General features: G+C 49.1%; 1 long non-coding RNA gene across 1 annotated transcript in view; it reads left to right on the forward strand.

Annotated features, from left to right (window-relative positions):
- Positions 1 to 20262, forward strand: part of LOC144164664 (uncharacterized) — a 62741-nt gene that overhangs the window by 26089 nt on the left and 16390 nt on the right. Inside the window, exon 2 of the long non-coding RNA XR_013321218.1 lies at positions 8690 to 8821. This is a non-coding gene — a long non-coding RNA (uncharacterized LOC144164664). The remainder of the gene's footprint in view (positions 1 to 8689; positions 8822 to 20262) is intronic.

The following is a 20262-nucleotide window of genomic DNA, read 5'->3' on the forward strand; positions in this document are numbered from 1 at the left end:
CGCCCAGCCAACACACACACACACACACACACACACACACACACACACACACACACACACACACACACACACACACACACACACACACACACACACACACACACACACACACACACACACACACACACACACACACACACACATAAAGAGATATATATATATATATATATATATATATAGAGAGAGAGAGAGAGAGAGAGAACAATCTTTAATAAAGTACTTTACCAGCTCTTCGTCATCGACTCGAGGTAGTGGTGGCGGGATCTGCAAGTGGTCTCGCGGAGGAGTCGTATACGCGTAGCCCTGTCTCGAATTCTTCATAATGGTTTCTCGAGAATGCAGCGGCCGCGGTGACCTCTTCTAGACTTTGGCTTACGCGAGGGGTCTTCCATGGTACCACGCGCATGCGCACGACATCAGGAGCACGAACGACGTCATAGCGTACCCGATGACGTCTCTTTCTCGTTCCGAGGAAGTGTTGCCTCGATTACGGTGAACACTGGAGTCTTTCACGTTCCGAGCAACGTTTTGCACTATTAGGGTGACCGCTGGAGTTTTTCGCCAATCTTGGCCAATATCCTTATGTGGGTATACGCCCGGAAAGTTTTTTGCAACGCAGGAATTACCGCCAGTAAAAACCGCTTCGCTGTTAAGATATCATTAAGACTTTCGATTCCCCTTCCCTCATCTTCCAATAACCCCCCAGGGCCTCAGGCCTACTTCTAAATAAAGTCGTTCATTCATTCATATCTTGATGGTCTTTCCCACCACAATATTGTCGCGGAAACCCTATCATTTTAACCGAGTGAAGATCGCTTGCTAAAGAGCAAATGAGATATTAGAGTAGCGTCAATTCCAATCGTAATAATTACGAATTGTCTACTTTTGCACGAGCGCTTCTCAACGATTAGTCATTCCGATAAACACAAGAGAATTGGACTTGGTTTAGCAGTACATTTTGAGGTGTCACCACTAAATTTGTACCTGTTCCAGCAGCGACATTTAGGCAAGAAAACAATTCGTTGCTTTAGTAATCATCTTCGAAGACATTGGTAAAAAGAATCCGCATCACACATCAGGTAACAACCGTAAAAATTCAGTTTCGCGGTATCGCTACGAATGATGTGAAAGTGAGGGCCAATTGCACCTAAATCAAGTCGCCGTAGCTTTATCACTCACAATGTGCCATAAATGTTAACCGAACTGTGGTGTAGTGGCGCCCTCTAGTGGAGCGCCCGCTCACTGTGTGCGCTTGGTTGTATGAATTGTAACTAGATGTCGTTGCTGTGGACGCACGTGACGGGTCACGTGCGTATGCGTCTCGGTGCCGTCTTGTTGAACAATAAACGCTCTCTTTGGGTTCTGGTCTTGGTACGAGCAGGCCGCACTATTTCTTCTTGGGCTTGTGGGTGGGCCCGGCGGCCGTCCCTCGCTCCGTCGCTGCCGAGGCCGCTCGCCGTCGCCCACGACACAACATCTTTTTGGCGACGAGGATGGGATGATTTTCTTCTGCTGCGACGACATCGTCGACGGGTCCGGCAGAATGAAAACGTGAGTGCGTTTGACCTCGCTCGAGTGTGACTGTCCGGCGCGTCTGGCGTCGCGAGGCCTAGCGTTCTTTGTGCTGACGCTTGTCGAACCGTCGTTTAGGCCTCGCCCTACTTCGTTCTTCTGCTTCTGCTCCTGCATCTCTCTCCTTCCTGCTTGGCAGCATGGGCCTCTTCGATAACCTGCCCGTTTTCCTCGAATTGCCGGGGCCGCCTCCGATTCCGTGGCATAACTGGAAAAAATTGTTTCAGGCCCATCTCGAGGCGGCTGGCGGCAGCGACTGGAATGACGGACGACGCGCGTCGGCGCTCGTCAGCGTTTTGGGTAGGGAGGGGCAACGAAGGTATTTTGCTGAGGCGGAGCAGGACGAAGCAAGGAGGGACGCCGCCAGTAACGTGACCGACGCTAATGTAACCAGCCCTATCCTGACCGACTCCGCGACCGACTGTAGTGTGACCGCATCCTCGGCTCCGGCCATTTCGAAATTCGACCAACTTTTGGAGCAGCTGGACCGGCTCTTCGCTGCGTCCACAAATACGCTTGTTGAACGACATGAGTTCACAAGCGGTCGTCAATTTCGGGGGGAAAGTTTTTTAGAATACGTGACCGCTCTAAAGCAGAAAGCCGTACGTTGCAAGTTCGGGCTGACGTACGCGGAGCGCGTCCGAGATCAAATTATTCATGGAACGTCTAACCCCCAAGTTAGAGGAAAGCTGCTCGCGCATGGTGAAAAGTTGTCTTTGGAGAAAGCTGAAGAGATTGGTCGGAGTTTTGAATCGTTGTCGTTAGCGAATCAAGACTTCGGTTCGCAACATCATCAAGTACAAGCTGTAGGACGGCGCGGAGAACGTGGCGTCGCGGAAGATGACAGTCGGGGAAGCCGCCGCGATCAAGATGGCGGCGTGGAGGTTCAAGATGGCGTGGGCCGCCGGGGAGGCCGGCGCGCTCAAAATGGCGGCACAGGAATTCAAGATGGCCTGGCCAGCCGGGGAGGCCGTGACGTCATTCCACCGGGTTCGGGTAGACAAGATGGTGGCCCCCAAGATGGACGTTTCCATCCGCAGTCAGCTGTAGAGTTTCGCGGTACAGTCCAGGCGAAGAAGTTTGCAGGCAAGCTTCAGTTGTGCGAACAATGCGGAAATAAATGGCATAATTCAGCATTTCAAAATTGTCCAGCCCGAAATCGGCGCTGCAACTCTTGTAACAAGTGGAGACATTTCGCGTCGATGTGTCGCAAGCCGGCACCAGTGCATCGAGTTTCTTCGGAGGAAGCTACGGGCTTCGCTCCGGCACCGGAACCTGTACAGCATCCAACATCCACGGAGATCAACTCATCTTCGAGATCTTCCGTCTTAACAGTCAGCACTTCTTCGAGGAAGGACTTAGTAGTCCAAGCGGAAGTCAGCGGAGTGACCATGCAACTCTTAGTCGATACCGGAGCATCCGTGTCGTTGATGACTGTCGAAGATTTCAAGCGTCACTTCAGTAAACAGCATGCGCTGTCCAAGGCTTGTGGAATTTTTCCAAACAACGTATCGGCATCCGCGGCTCATTCCAAGCTCCTGTTCAAGTCTTGCAACGGTCTTGCTCCGTCACATTCTACGTCACCGACAAAGGGACATCTCTTTTGGGGCTCGACGCCATCCAGCAACTGGGCATTCAGATCGACGGTGCGTCTCTTACGTGTCGACTAGCATCGGTGTGTGCAGTGCAGTGTCCCGTGAACGTGCCCCCGGGTTTCGAACATCTCTTCAACGGCGAGTTGGGTCTTGTCAAGGACGTCTCGCATAAGATCCAACGGCGGCCAGGTGTGACTCCAGTTGCATCTAAGCTACGAAGATTGCCTCTTGCTCTCCGTGATCCAGTGTCCAGCGAGCTGCGACGCCTCGAGGACAATGATGTCATTGAGCGTGTCGACGCCTCGGAGTGGGTTTCGCCACTCGTCGTCGTCCGGAAAAAGAACGGGGACATTCGGCTGTGTGTGGACCTCCGGGAACCGAATAAGGCAATTATCATTGATGGGTATCCTTTACCGCATGTTGAAGAGCTGTTGCAGATGTTTCATGGTGCTGTTTGTTTTTCTAAGCTTGACTTGGCGTCGGCTTATCATCAGTTGTTGCTGGAAGAGGGCAGTAGGGACTTAACTACTTTCGTGACTCATGAAGGTTTATTCAGGTTTAAGCGGGTGTGTTTTGGTCTGGCGTCGGCGCCTGCGGTTTTTCGAAAAATGATGTCTCAGATCGTAAAAAATTGCAAAAATGTTGTTTGCTATCTTGATGATATTCTTGTGTGGGGAAAGACTCAAGCTGAGCATGACGCGAGCCTGGTTGAAGTCTTAACATGTATAGCAAACAGTGGCATGAAGTTGAACGACAAATGTCTTTTTTCGGTCAAGGAACGTGATTTTTTGGGTCACAAGATTTTGGCTGAGGGCATCTCACCTTTGGAGAGCAAAGTAAAAGCTATAGTTCATGCTCCCGCTCCTACGGACATAAAGTCACTGCAATCATTTTTAGGTCTTGCAGGATACTATGCTAAGTTCATAAAGAACTATGCAGAGATAGTTGAACCACTTCGCCTCATGCTCAGGAAGGGTCAGACGTTTTGTTGGTCTGATGATGCTCAGCGCAGTTTCGATCAGTTGAAAGCGTGCCTCACATGTTCTCCGGTTGTGAAGGTCTTTAATCCTGACTTGCCTGTAGTAGTTACTACCGACGCATCTGATGTGGGAATTGGCGCGGTACTACAGCAGCGGTATGGTTGTAGGCTTGAAACAGTAGCCTTTGCTTCTAGAACTTTGTCCGAGACTGAGAGAAAATACTCTGTGGGAGAGCGCGAAGCGCTGGCTTGTTTGTTCGCGTGTGAAAAGTGGCACATTTTTCTTTGGGGCAGACGGTTCACACTTAGAACTGACCATCAGGCTGTAGTGGCTTTGTTAGCCGCAGGAGACTCAGGTCGGAGACCTTTAAGGATTTCACGGTGGTCAGCTCGTCTGCTGTACTACAATTTTGACATCGAGTATTGCAAAGGGTCAGAAAATCTGGTGGCTGACGCTCTATTGAGATTACCCATTCAGACCGGTCAAGAATTTGTTAAGGAGGAAGAGATAGTGTCACTAGTAACATCAGTAGTCGATAAAGAAACCGTGCAGCTGGAAACGAAGGCAGATGTGACGTTGCAGAAGGTAGCAGAGTATGTGTCCAAGGGTTGGCCCGATAAGAAAAAGGTACACTGTGATTTAACTGCTTACTTTCATGTAAGGGATGAACTTTCTGTTGTGGACGGATTACTCATGCGTGATGACCGTGTAGTTATCCCTTGTGTACTTGTACCTACCTTCCTCCAGTTAGCACATGAAAATCATCAAGGAATAGTACGAACGAAGCAACTTTTCCGGGAACGTTACTGGTGGCCTCAAATGGATCGCAATGTTGAAGAACATGTAAAGCATTGTCATGTTTGTCAGCTGGCAGACAAGTCTGCTAAGCCTCATGTAGCTCCGTTGCTGCCAGTGGAATGGCCCGAAGGGCCTTGGCAAAAGTTGGGAATGGACATCGTCGGTCCGTTAGATGTGTCGTACCCCCGATTTCTTGTTACACTAGTCGATTACTACTCTAAGTGGCCCGAGGTTCTGGGCAGAAATTCCATTTCAACTGAGGATGTCATTAAGTTGTTGGACTGGTCTTTCAGTCGGGAAGGGCTCCCTGAGGTTTTAGTGACGGATAATGGACCCCAGTTTGTCTCCAAACAAATGTAAGAGTATCTAAAGGAGAAAGGTATCCGCCACGTGTTCTCGTCGAATTATTACCCTCAGGCTAACGGCCAGATTGAACGGTTTAACAGAGTTCTCAAAGAACATTTACAGGTAGCCAGACTTGAAGGCAAGGATGCTTCGAAAAGCATTACACAATTTCTTGGGTCGTATAGGGTCACACCACATTCAGTGACAGGTCTTTCTCCAGCTTTTTTGCTGCATGGACGTCAGCCTCGTTCCAAAGTGGATATTAGCAACTTCAGGATACGTAAAAAGGCAGCAGGATCGGACAATTTCCTGCCTCATGTTCGGAATCAAGTCTTCACGAAGCAGCATAAAGCTAAACAGTACTTTGACAGAAGGAAAGGTGCGCAGCAGACCCGCATAAAGGTGGGAGATGTCGTGAAGGTAAAATTCCGTAAGCAAGGATTTCTGAAGTATAGTAAGCCGTTGACAGTGCAAGCTCAGGTTGCACCTTTCACCTTTAAGCTCAGTGATGGAAAGATCTGGAACGCTTCGAAACTCACAGTCGTTCCGAAAGGAATTGAGATTGGCTCGGCACCGTATTCCTTTGAAAATGTTGAACTCTCTTCGAGGCATAAAGAGTTTTTATACTCTTCGTCTAACTTAGACATTTGTGACAGTCTGTCCCCTAGTCTACCGTTGACAGATGGGGCAAACCCCAGTGTCCAGACAGACTCTGATCTGTCAGAGCTTCCTTCCAGTGCAAGGTCTGGATCCGTTGTTCCTCAGGAAACGGTAGAATGTCAGGAAGAAAATAGTGAACAAACAGATTCAAATAGCCATGTAGACAACACAAGGGAAAATGAGGGGGCGTCTGGGTCGTCAGATAATTCAAGTTCATCGTTTACGCGTCCACGCCGTAAGACTAAGCAGCCTCAGTGGCTTCGCGACTATGTGCGGTAGGGGGTATACGTACGGTTCATGCTTTGCGTCATGTTGGACGTGTCATGTCTGTGTTGAATCGTATATCATCATTGAAAGTGTTTTGGACGGGTTTTTGTTTTTGGGGGACTTATAGAACTGTCGTGAGCGACTGATAGCCTGTTGTGTGAGTCAAGTGAAAGGAAGATGCAGACATTCTTCAAAGCACGGGAGAATGATGTGGAGTGTGCATTTAAGATGCTGTATGTATTTCGCAGAGTGTGCGAACTTCTTTTTGCACGGGGAGATGATGTGGTGTAGTGCATTTAAGATGCTGTATGTATTTCGCAGAGTGTGTGAACTTCTTTTTGCACGGGGAGATGATGTGGTGTAGTGGCGCCCTCTAGTGGAGCGCCCGCTCACTGTGTGCGCTTGGTTGTATGAATTGTAACTAGATGTCGTTGCTGTGGACGCACGTGACGGGTCACGTGCGTATGCGTCTCGGTGCCGTCTTGTTGAACAATAAACGCTCTCTTTGGGTTCTGGTCTTGGTACGAGCAGGCCGCACTCTTTCTTCTTGGGCTTGTGGGTGGGCCCGGCGGCCGTCCCTCGCTCCGTCGCTGCCGAGGCCGCTCGCCGTCGCCCACGACACAACACGAACATCCAATAAAATTCTTGCGCACAGTATACCCTTATAATCACCTCGAAATCGTCCTTTCAAATGCCTCCTGCGACGCAATTAAAGGTTGAATGAGCACACCTTCTGAATAATACTTTTTCTTTAGGAGTTATCCTTATTCACCTACTGGTGACTTTCTTTCCGTTATCTCAATGCCCGAAATAGTTGTTATCGAGGCCGGTATATTTTCTTCGCTCAGCACACGTAAAAATATTGAGCATCTCATTACCTCCAGTTCAATAACACGATGCTAAAAAAGTGTTTTTGAGGACACTCACAGCATCTTATTCTGTATTTTCTTGCAGTGCTTTTCATCGTTTTTATTCCTTGATGACAGGGAAATAGCTAAAATAATATCTAGTTTTAAATCTGGCGATAGGTAACCCTCACGTAGTTTTTCACCGATACCGTTAACAACCACCATTTGCAAACTTATGCAACATGTCGACCACTCGAAAGTAATAACCCACTTAGAACAGTATAACATCGCTTTCAGTTACCATTATGGTGTCCGGAAGGCCTACCTATGCGACACTGAGCTTGCGGGATTCATTTGAGCTTGCATTCTTCCGTGAACACTGGTACCAATACCGACACATTTTTATTTATTTGTCTTATCCCCTCGCCCGGGTTCATTTTCACCGGCTGCTAATAAATTTGGCACAGCTGAGTATCCACTCTATTGTACTCGCATGGACTAATTATTTCCGTTAAAGAAGTCTTGACTTCACATTAGTCAATAACAGAAAATTTTTCGGTGAAGAGTATTTAGGCGTTCCCCAGGGCCGCGTACCGGGCCCTTTACGTTTTTTAACTTTGAAAAATGATTAGCAAACTGCTGTTTCATCCTAAATCAGGCTCATCGCCGACAATCGCGTCATCTATCACAAAATAGTCTCTTGGAGATCTTGCTAGGTAATGTCGCTTCATGATACAACACCAAGCTTATCTCCCTCACCAATCGCGTATTTCGCAGTTGAACCTCGTACTCTTCAGGTACTAGCGTGACTGAACTTACTACTACTTGCAAGTACCTCGGAGTTTACCGCAGTTTGGACTTGTCATGTAGTCAGATTAACGTCGTACTGGCGTCGCCTTACCGTTCACTGGGCTTTTTAAAACACAACTTGAACATGCCCGGTCCGCGTACGTAAAATCACTTTCATCGCACTCATATGGCCGAAATGAAATTTGCATCAGCGATTAGTGACACTTTTCAATTTTGCCTAATTAACAATATCAAACTCACGCAAAACCACGCAGTTCGTTTAAGTTTTTCGGACTTTTTCTCTCACTACAGGCTCAAACCATTGGAAACTCGTGCACGTCAGTCAGCTCGACTTGTGCGCAAGCTCGAAGGCTGTGACTTTTTCGGGAACTATATGAACACCGAGCGCTCCACGACTATTACTTTTGTTCATTAGCTGCCGTACTTCCTAGTGGCGACCATCCTTTTAATGTGACGCGTTTCCATGTAATGCGTCTATTTATTCATGCTGTCTAATGTCATGAACTAATAGTGAAAGTTGTAAACTGAACTGAAAATCACCTTTTTTTCATCGTATAATTTCTGTTAACACATTGTTATTTTTTCTTGAACCCGAGTATGATTTTTCGTTTCTTGATTCTTTATTCTTATATATTATTTGGAGCTTAAATTTTTGTGTGGTGGTATTTTTCCACGCAGGCGTGTTTTTTTTTTTGCAGTGAATATCATTTTTCTTTTTTTTGCCACCCCGTGTGTAATAAAGCATAAATGGCATGGCTATAGGTGTAGTAATAACTTTATTGTATTATCTCACTTATTTTTAATCGACTCACAGAGGAAGTACATGGACGTCCAGAATAATTTTGACCGCAGAAATATGAAGTTTCTCTGGAGGAGTTGCCCTTTTTTCACGATATATCTCTTCGTACCGATACATGCTGTTTACGCTGAAAAGGACATAAGAGCCGTAAGTTTTTCAGTGGTTTCACCAAACTAAATATTTGAAAGAGCCATGTGGGTCTAATGGAATACATTTGCCAACAGTTTCAAAATCGGTTCGCCCCTTTTCGTGTTATAAAGCTTTATAGTTGTAGAAAACACTGTCTCAAACGTGCTTTAAGAGAACAGAAGCCCAAGTTCAAGTTTATTTCACTTTCGGATAACATAAACCGGTACAGAAACGAAAGAGCTCCCAAGGTTGAGAACTGTACTGGGAACCTCGTGTCACAACAAAATTTTAGTTGAAAAAAAAAATTACACCATCTCCCCGAATGGAAATATGTGGTGATGCAAAGCATGGGGGTTCCGTGTAGGTTCCACACCAAAGCAGAACCGGCGCAGGCAGTGTCTCGGAGCAGACTGAACGCCGCGCAGCATGCGCACCTGCTTTTATACAGCTGGAGGAGAGGAGAATGGAGGAGAGACGCGCATGCGCAGTGGGGGTGTGGATCGCGTCACTAAATAAAGGCTTTTAGAGTATCGGCACTCTTTTCTCTCATTGTTATGTGCCGCCGGGATTTCCATTGGTCGGTCGGCACCACGTGATGTTTGTTTACATATTGTCACGGGACAGGACAATACCCGCACAAGCAAGGCCCACCACTAATGATGACAAAGAAGAAGACGGGTGCGGGACGCAGCAAGCCGGGACTCGGAATGGCTGCCTGTAAATAGCCGTGTAAATACATCGCTTCATCACCTCATCGTTCGTGTCATCTGCCGCCACGTTACATTTGGTGGAGTGTGCGGGTTCGTCATCCCCATCCTGGCCCCAGCATCGCATCGCATCGTAGTGGACGCAGCCGCCAAGGACACCGAAGCCGCGCCGGGCCGCCCCAGCCCAGTCGAGACCAGAACCAGACGATGTCCCCCGCCCCGTGTCCCCAGCCCGCAAGACCCGAACGAAGACCAGTTGAGACGAGCCGACCCAGACACGCCGACGATGTGTTCCCCCGCCCTTCCGTCCGACGTGGCTCGATGACCTTCGGTGGTTCGTCACGGCAGACGCCGTTGCTGTTGCTGGGCCAGGCATTATCAACGTCGTCATCCTCATACGTGGCGGCAAGTGATTCGTCACTGCATTTTTCATCTCATCCGCATTCAATCGCCAATTAGCCTTGTCGTCGACCGGGACGGTCCTCATCGACGCGGGAGGTGATGTCACGGGACAGGACAATACCCGCACAAGCAAGGCCCACCACTAATGATGACAAAGAAGAAGACGGGTGCGGGACGCAGCAAGCCGGGACTCGGAATGGCTGCCTGTAAATAGCCGTGTAAATACATCGCTTCATCACCTCATCGTTCGTGTCATCTGCCGCCACGTTACAATATGGGCGCAGCCGTTTTGTTTTTGGGCGCCTCTCCTCTCTCCCTCTCGGCTGCGAGGGCGCTAGAGCGGCCGGTCGCACTCTGCTCGTCACAATCAGCGGCGGATTCGTTTGGAGAGATGGCAACACTGCAAGCCAGAAACAAAATGGCCCCCAGACGCCTCCAGGCGCACGAAGTGGCGGTACTCTTAAGCGTAGCTTATTTAGTGACGCTAGGTGTGGACGGCGCAACAACAAAGGAGGGACATAGCCCCACCCGACCCTGAGAATAAGGTCCCTGAAATTACTAAGGTAGCGCCATCTTTAGATCTCGCCGCCTTTCGCCCTCGCTCCTTTCCTCCTTCGTTTTTTGCCATTTTCTTTTTCGCCGGCGAACGCCGCGCGCCATTGGCCAACGGCCAGTGACGTAGTACCTCGTCCCCGCGTTTGTTTTTTCTTCTCTTCGCCGCCACCGTCCATTTAAATTCGCCATTTTAGGCTCAGCGGCCTCGGAGCAGGCCTTATCGAAGCCGCCAGCGTATAGCAACCGATAACAACCGAAGAGTCAGCTGCTCATTTCAAACAAGTGTTGCGTCGGCGTCACTTTATGTAGCTTCGCGATGCCGAGTTGTTGTTCCTTCGGCTGCTCGAATAAGGTCAGTGCAGTCACGTCCAGCTCGGCGGTAGCAAGCTGCAATTTATCAAAGCCCACACATGAATCAATGTTAGCTGTACAGCATAAAAAGCATTCACAATTGTGCTTGTTAGCGCGCTTCTGGCCTTGGAATACGGTAGTTATTATAGAACTGGGCACTAAAGCTACTTGTAAGCTTAGCGCATTCTTTAACTGCGCGTTCTTTGTGCCAGCCTTTTCCAGATATGCCCGACAGGGCCTTACTCGAAGTAATTGTGAACGCCAATAGCACGAACATTGCTATGCCACGGACGCACTGCCAAAAGTACAGCCGTCATGGGTAAGGCCAACGAGGAGAAGCGAGAACTTTGACCCTGACAGCACCCTAAAATAACGTGAAGGTGACATATATTTTGCAACAGCGTCAAAGCACCGGAAAGTGCACGGAATAAAGGTGGCATGAATGTCAGTAGCTAATGCGGGACGCATACTGAGCGCTGCCTAATGATCTACAACTAACGCAAAAAACGCGAACGCAAAAAAGCCAGCGCAGCGCTCGAACTGCCGCGAACCAAGGTCACCGCGAACCATGCGCAAGGTCCTTTTTACAGCGCTTGCACGACCACAACTTAATCACGCAAATGCAAGAACGGCATTACTGTAACAGAGCAATTTGAAACGTCCACGTTCGATCTTTTCGCGTTCACGAACTGTCCTGAGCCTGCCGCACACTTAAACAAACACCACGGTGTCCGTATGCGCCAGCGGCATCCATCCCGCAAATATCCCCTTCTACACCAAAATATCCAACAAAACAGCCACACTTAGGGCGTGTTGGTAATACGGGGCTCTAGAAATACTATGTAACAGAGCAGTTTGAAACGTCCACGTTCGATCCTTTCGCGTTCACGAACTATCCTGAGCATGCCGCAGACGTAAACAAACACCGCGCTGTCCGTATGCGCCCGCGGCATCCACCCCGCAAATATCCCCTTCTAGACAAAAATATACAACAAAACAGCCTCACTTAATTCGTGTTGGTAAAACGGGGCTCTAGAAATACTATTAATGCTACCAAAGAGCGATTGCGGCGCGAAAACAAGAACAAACTGCACGAAAAACTGCAGCGAGCGACCCGAAGCGTTGCGAGGGCGTCTGCTCTGAGGAAGCCAACAAAAATGGCGGCCACGCCGCGGAGTTAAAGGGACCGCGGCGCCGCGGGTGAGGGGAGAGAAAAAAGAGGAGGGCAGCAGAGAAGGAGGGAGCAGTTGGCGCTACCTTAGTAATTTTAGGGACCTTAATGAGATGGCTCCTGGAGGGACAGTGTCGCCGGTGTCTTCCTGAGCCGGCACGAGACGAGCCGAGCGGCGAGGAGGAGAGCGTCGTTATTACAGCTGGCGTAGAGATGTGGACGCCGGACGCCGTAGAGGTGGACGCCGGACAACGGAAGGACAAAGCTAGCTCAAAAGATGCTTTGCATCTAAAAGTGTAGCAGGCAGTTGAGACGGTTTTAGAACATACCAAAAAAATCAAAATAAAACAGGAGCCATGAAACGGTGCTTAATTTAGTACAGACACACGAGAAATCTTTATTAGCGAATATACTAGGTAAAACAATGTTGTAGTACTCTAAGCAGTTTCTGTCACCTCGCGGGGTACGTGGAAACATATGCTTCGAGGGCGGACGATGGAACAGGCGGAACTGGATACCATTTACAGAAGTAGCTTAGCCTAGATATCGCAGTAATGCTGCCGCTGCTGGCGTAGTTACCCCATTCACTCGAATGATTAAATTCTGTCGTTACACTATCCATTCACCGTGTTGCTTTTTTCGCTTTATTTGTTTACTAAGAACAGCGTCGTCTTCGTTTAATTTTAGAGACAGCGGGATGTATGACGTGTTTGCCAAACAGTCAATCATGCAAAGTTCTTGTGTCGGAATTCGCTTCTCCCTCATCACTGATTTAAATGCGAACAAGGTGCTTTGAGGATAGCCGCAGTCATTAGTGTACTAATCTGCCCCCTTTCTTATAATAGCATTCAGAGCCGAGCGGCCGAGTACGCCCGTGAAAGGGCCACAATTGTGTCGAACAAAGAAATGTGCTCTAGGGGAAACTGGATAAGGGCTTATACGGACATACTCACGAGTCGCAAAACCAATTCAGCAGAGCGATGACTAGCAGCTATAAATCACTTACATAAGGCATCAGTGGCTGAAAAAGCTTCTGATAGAAGTACAGTTACTTTGCGCTCTGTAGAACCCGAACGGGGAAGAAGGCATCAAACGTACGTGACCTATACCGTTGGAAATATCGCAGGTATGTTAAAACCGATCGGCGATGCGGGGATACAAGTTATTGGAAAGTGTCAGCCGGTGGGAAATAAACGGGATGAATTGTATAAAAATTTTAGATGTCTGTGTATGTACCGATAAAAATAAATTTACGGGAGTAGCAACGCGATCGAGCAATGTCCCTTTACAGATTTGTGCGGAGGACAATATTTCGGTATTTTGCCTATAAAGATTCAATTCAATTTGGATTTAATTCGTGTTGTTAGCCAGAAAAAATACAGAAATCCTGGCGGGATTTCTATGGTAAAAGCTGCGAACACAGCTTGATGAGGCCTGTGAACCGTTAACAGGGCAACGACTACGTGACAAAATGTTCACAATGCACTAACGAAATCACACAACACAAAAAGAAGCCGAAAATTTCTAATTACACAACTAGCCGCAAAATACATATGAATACCAAGTTCTACGTAAATAGTAGTGCCAGCAAATACCAGCACAAGAGTCGTTTCATCTCAAATTCCGCAAACAGAATTACGCAAAATCTGAGCGATTGGCAGAAAACAAAATTAACGCTTAAACACCACTTAGAACGCAATGTGCAACAAATTAGAGGATCGTTAGCCAAATAAATTGGCAAGGCGGGTGTTACAAGAAAAATTTCGAACTGTTTGAGGTTGTAATTTGTGGCATGTTTATATTCATTAAGAATGTATGGCAAGTTGTGCGGCAGTGCCTGTAATTTGCTTGCAGAACGTAGTCACCCAACACACCCAGTACTTAGACTAAAGGGTCGCAAAATTCCTCAGCTAAAAATTACTGCTCTATGTGCATCAGATAGCTTGTAAACTCCCTGAAAAGATTTTTTTTGTTTCCCGGTCTTGACGCTCTTCGACGGCGGTAATCACGTCACTAAGCCTATGTAGTGGCAGTTGGCCGGTTTTCCTTCAGTTGCAGCAATGGACGCTTTTCGATAGCAACTTAAAACAAAGCCACAAAAACACAGCAGAAATGGAAGGCGTATCTGATGCGACGAGTAAATCGCGCAGTGCCGCTCCGTGCTGACGATAACTACAGCTTTCGCAGTGGTTCAAGACGCGAACGAAAGATTGAAAGCGCTTATCGAACTTTGTTCACGTGTTCGCACTTTGAACATTTGGATTTTATGGACTGCAGAAACATTGAGGCTTACAAGAAATGGGACATAGACGTGATTGATTCCCGTTAGTGTATTATTTCTAACCCTTGAAATGATAAGTTGCCTCATCAGAAAGATGCATTAAAAAGGCACATGCTATTAAAGGGGTGGGCTGACTGCGCGGCATTTCCGTTTTGCTTGTCTGTGAGGGAATTTTTTCCGCAACGTTAGTCTTATAGATTGACCCGCTGGGAGTGAGGGTGATACTGCGGCGGGAAGAACAGAACATCTTGTCAAGACTCGGGACTTCGCCGACGTTCCACGCTTGTTTTCTGTTATTTTCCGGTGCTTTATAACAATGTAGACACTGCTGCGACAAAGCATGGTTGTCGTGTGTGCAGTAAGCGAAACTGCTACGAGCGGGGACGGATTCAGACTGATTTTTGCCTGTTGTTCTCGCCATCTGCACAAAAAATAAAGGCAGAACGTACATCTGGTACGAGGGCAATGTATTTGCGCCTGTGCAGTGCACAACGCTTTAAATTACTATTACCAAATGTAGGACGAACCAAAACAAATGCACAAGCAGCAATCAACTCCCCTTGATCCCCTACAGAACACAAGCTACAGTAGTAAGAATTAACACAGGTAACACAGCTATGCAAATATATATTATGGTTCATCCATGGAGAATGCGGGCCCTATTCCATATATAGACTTACTCGAACTCATCCAGCTGGACAACGTCCATGTTCGCTTATAATAGCAGGAAACAATCATTCGCAGAAAAAAAAAGAGCCGGGGACTCGGAATAATTTTAGAACACTAGTTCGCGTTTTGAAAGACGGTAAATGTAAACTGAAAGTGCAGAAGTACAAAACAAAATCTGACACCTACTTGGCCCTTCGAACCTCAGTGGTCCATGCTTGCCGTTTCTCCTTTTGGTACGCTTTTCTAGGGAATCTGCAGAATTTCACGGGTGGATTCTTATCCTTCGTCTTGTTGCTACTATTGTGGCAGCCGACCCCACAACAATATTGTGGGCGACCCTTGGCTGGTTTCACCACCTCAGACATCGAGAAACGACTGCGTTTGGTGAATGGCTTTTCAGCGCTGTAAAGGCGCGGTTAGACTAGGCTGACTCGACGGCGACGCCGACGAGTCGCCAAACCATCGGCCAACTGCCGAGTTGCCCGACCGCGCTGTCATACTACGCCAACGGCGACACAAACACATCGGCCGATGGAATGTTGCCGTAGTGTGACTGGCTCACCGACCGAAGACGCCAACAAAACTGGTCGGCCGACCAGTCGCCCGAAGCGTCGTCGGGAATCGATCGAGAAGCGAAAACTACTTCCCGACAACATTCGTGCCGCAATGAATGCGGCTATATTTTGATAGTTTCCGGAGTGTAATAAACTCAGTAAGGTCCATGAAGCCCATACAACTCAACACTAGCGCTAATGCAATCCGTATTTTGGCTTTCGACGCTTCTGCCGTGCTCTTCGGCGACGCCGCTATCCCGGAGCTGCAAACTGCACATGCGTGTGCGATCGGCTCGCCTGCAGAAAATAAAAGGTCAGTTTCGTGCAGAAGAGGAGTTACGTAGAGTAATTAGGGTAATAAGGGATCAATATCGGCCAAGGTTTCTAACGTAAAACGCAAAACCAAAGCACGGCAAACACTAACCCTGCAGTGGGAAATCGCCGTCGCAGCCGGGCACACATATTTTTGCGAGCGCTTTCGCGAAGCAGTGGAGTTGATGGCGATAAGCTTGTGGGGGCTTCGGGAACATTGCTGTGCAAGCGCTGTTTGAGAAATTTCAGTTTACCAGCCAGGAATTCTGTAAACCAGCTAGTAAACACCAACGTATGACACGGAAGGGTGGACCTCCATCCAGTAACCACGCTATTTCGCAACGGGCAGGATTTGTGCGGTGGCGCAGTGGTCTCACGCGTCGCGGCCGTGCGCTCAACGTTGCGGGTTCAATTCTCGGCGGGGTCAGTTTCTTTTGAGCGGTTTTTTTAATGCAGAGCATTTCTATAACTCACGATGTCACCCGTGTGTCGGCGTCCGCAGGAGCCAGCCTCCCCTTACACTATAAAAAGAAAAAGAAATAACAGTTACCGGCGCCTGGTTTCGATCCCACGACCATGCGGGCGGAACGCAAGGTACATGGTGCTCTACCCACTGCGCCACAAAACGACTTTTTTTTTAAACAATAACTTTATTTACACATAAATATACACGTCATGCCGAGTGTTACACATGGTTCAGGAGCCGCTCTGACAGTGGATGTGTCGGTTACATTTTTTTTTTTGGGGGGGGGGGGGGGGGGGGGGTAAGATGACAACGAACGTGAAACCAGGAGAAGAAAAAAGGGCAAAGAGACACGAAACAAAAATAGAAGGACAATGAGAACAGCAACACAGGCTATACAAAAACAAAGGCTGAAGGAATTGTGTGCGTCCTATTGGCTGGCGCTATCTCTCCTGTTTCTCAAAGGAGGACTTGGTCAACGTAGATACGCTGGCCCGTTAAACGCTCCAGCCCCCCCCCCTTTTTTTTATGAATGGTTTAGGCGTATCCCTGCCTGCGCCTTTCCTCATTTGTTTTGTAGCGCTTCAGCGCATGGCTGCCTCGGGCGAGCTTCCTTCGCAGTTCCAGGTCGCAGTCAGATGTGCCCAATGCGCTAACCGTCCATTGGACCTCCCGCAGAAAGTGTCGCCATGCGGGTTGTGGGTGCAGGGCGCACTCCACTGCTTCTACCCTCACTTTCCAGAGGGAGTGAAGTCCGATGGCTAGGACACAATCACGGAAAGCGGGGTGCTCTGTGTCCACGCACAGGAACTGGAGGCCCGGCCAAGTGACGTTCCACGATGTTCTGAAGCACGATTGTATTTCGTGCCAGAAATACATCGCCGTGTTCCAGTCAAGGAATGCATGTTCTGCGGTTTCCGGTTTGCCACACAGGAGGCATCCGGCGCCCCAGGGAAGGAAGAAGCCCCGCCCCTGCTGACGCGCCATGACTGGCAACACTGCCGCGTGGAAACGGAAGAAAAAATCTTTTGTGCCGACTGGGATGGGGGATTGCCTGACCCGCTTGAGCACATCGCCTCCATCCTGAGCGACCGGTGGCTGACGGTACAGGGGTGGTGGCAGTGTCTGAGCAACTAGGTCCCAGTATAACTTTCGTGGCTTCACAGCGAGCAGGTGTTCCCAAGAAAAACACGTCTGAAGTGAAGCCACCACGCTGGCTATCTCCCTGTAGAACCCGGTGATGCGAGAGCCGGGATCGACAGGCGCTGATGTGGCAAGCCACGGCCGCAAGTGAAAGGAGCCTAGGCATTGGATGGCCGCTTGAAGAAACGGGTCGACCTCGTCGCGGAAGAAAAGGAAGCGCTGGACTACGAACTTGAGTTCTGCGTTTATCAGTCCAATGCCACCCCCTCCACGCTCCAGAAGAGATTGGTGCGGCGCATGGGCTCGTATTGCGACCGCCAAACGAACACTGCCCACGACCGGTGTAGCCTCTGTATCGAGCCGGCATCGATGGTGGTAATGCGCGCTGCGTACAGAATTGCGGGGTAGGCTACCATGTTGCACAAGAGGGACCTTGCGGAAATGGATATGTTACGGTTCCTCCAGGGGTGAAGCTTCCATTCGGCCGCGTCAACTTGTGATTTCCATCGAGGCGCCACCGCCTGGCCCACTCCGATCTTTACCCCTAGATATGTTTCAACGCGGTCCGACCACCGCATGTTGAAGCACTTGCGCGGCTTTCTTTCCCAGCACCCCAACCAGGCTCCCTCGGATTTTTCAAGGTTGAGCTCTGCACCGGAGAAACCGCAGAACTGATGTGCCAGTCGGAGTACTTCTCCGGCTTGGGCAGCTGTTGTGCAGATAAGGGCAACGTCGTCGGCATATGCCAACACTCGTAGTTCCCGTCCGCCCATAACGAGTCCTTCGATTTTGGTGGACGCAGCAACCATGCGACACAGCGGCTCCAGGTAAAGAGCAAAAAGTAGTGGAAACATTGGACAGCCTTGGCGGACAGAGTTTTGTACCATGATGGGGGTTCCTACTTGCCCATTAACGATTATGCTCGTCGTGATTTGAGTGTAGCATATCTGGATCCACTCCATCATGGTGTCTCCTACTCCGCAGTGCCTGAGGAGTGTGAACAGGAAAGGCCGTTGTACCCTGTCGAATGCCTTCCTAAGGTCGAGCTGTAGCACAGCCAGTGGTGCTAACCCTAGCTCTCCCGCCTCACAAGCGGTCCTCATCCAGTGAAGGTTGGAATTTATTGTTCGCCCTTTGAAACCGCAAGTCTGGTGTGGGCCCACCACCGTACTAAGGGCCGTTTCGAGTCGATGAGCCAGTATCCGAGCCAGGATTTTGTAGTCTGACGACAAAAGGGAAATCGAGCGGAAATCGGATGTGCTTGGAATTGGACCGGATTGGGGTGTTTTCGGCAGGAGGCTCAGGTGGCTATTTCGCATGGAAGGAGGAAGTAGCTTTTTGTGCATTGTGTCCTCGAAAACTGAAGCGAGTACCGGACCTAAAACTTTTTGAAAAGTCATGTAATATTCTGAGACAATCCCGTCTGGACCTGGGGACTTGTTTCTGGGTAGCTGTTTAATTACGCATTCTACCTCCGCTGCAGTTATTGGAGAGTTAATTACTTCTCTCAAATGCTCCGATACCTTTGGGAGCTCGCTAAGAACTTTCTCGGGGACGGGGTCCAATCCGATCTGCAAATTAAACAGGCTGGAGTAAAAGTCCTCAAAGGCGCTTGCCACTTGACGCGGTCCCCGTGCGAGCTGCCCTTGGTGTTGCACCTCGGTGATGTTTTTCCGGGTAGCGTTCTCTCTCTCGAGCGTGCGGAACATTTTCGAGGGCTGTGCCTCCTGCTCCACTCTCTGCTCCCTGCTGCGGACCAAGGCACCCCAGTAGCGATGTTCCAGTTCATTGAAAAGCTCTTTTTTAGTTACGCGGATGTCCTCGCGAAATTCCCCAGGACTCTCTTCATCCACCTCGATGAGGTCTCGGAGCGTTGACATGAGGCGGTTTTGGGTAGCTCTACCACGCGCGGCCTCTCGCCTGCCTATGGTGGTTGCAACTTCTTTGATTTTAGTTTTGAAAGATTCCCACTCGCTAGACCCTATCGTGCGGGATTCCAAGCATTTTATTTCTTCCTGTACGCGTTCTACGAATTCTGGGTTTTGCAAGATCGATGCGTTCATTATCCAACGGGGATTTAGTTTTCCATGCTTTTGGTTTACATCGTACCTAATTTCACATGTCACTAAGCCGTGGTCAGACAGTGGGACGGGTGTCACGGCGTAGTCTTGTATTCGTGAAAGTAAGTCTCCTGAGACATAAAACCGGTCCAGCCGGGCCTGAGACGCACCACTCCATCTGGTGTATCGTGGGGTGGCCCACTTCCGTCCCGAGGCCGCGTCGGTCAGGTCACAGTCACGAACTACTGACTTTAAAATTCGCGACGAGGCATCGGTGCTGCTGCACCCACCCGCTCTGTCACTTTTTTCCGTCACACAATTAAAGCCACCGCCGAATATCACGGGGCATGGGACATTCAAAAGAGGGCGGGTGGCGGTGAAGAGCTCACTTCGTGATGGTGGGTCATTGGGAGCGTACATGCACAGGAAACGGGTGAGTTCCGATCCCACAAATGCGTCCACTAGGCTGAAACGGCCATCGTTGCCCAATTCGCAGTCGACGATTTAGACCGAATCATTTTTCCTAACGAGAATGGCTGCGCCGCCTGCTCGGGTCTCGGTCAGGGTGTGAAAGCACCAGAACTGATTGCCGAACAGGCGTACAAAATTTTTTGCATCGTCTGGGTTTCCGATTTTTGTTTCCTGAAGAAAGGCTACATCAATGTTTTCCTGATTCAGAAGTTCTAATAGCCAAAGTCTCCGTTTTGCGGACACAAGGCTGACTACGTTAAGCGTGGCTAGTTTCAAAAAGGTTTGGGTGAGGCTCATTGTGGGAAAGGCGCTCACCTCGA

Source organism: Haemaphysalis longicornis, unplaced genomic scaffold (genome assembly GCF_048455015.1).
Source record: "Haemaphysalis longicornis isolate Haplotype H1 unplaced genomic scaffold, Haemaphysalis longicornis Haplotype H1 scaffold_132, whole genome shotgun sequence".
In the NCBI taxonomy this organism is placed as follows: Eukaryota; Metazoa; Arthropoda; class Arachnida; order Ixodida; family Ixodidae; genus Haemaphysalis; species Haemaphysalis longicornis.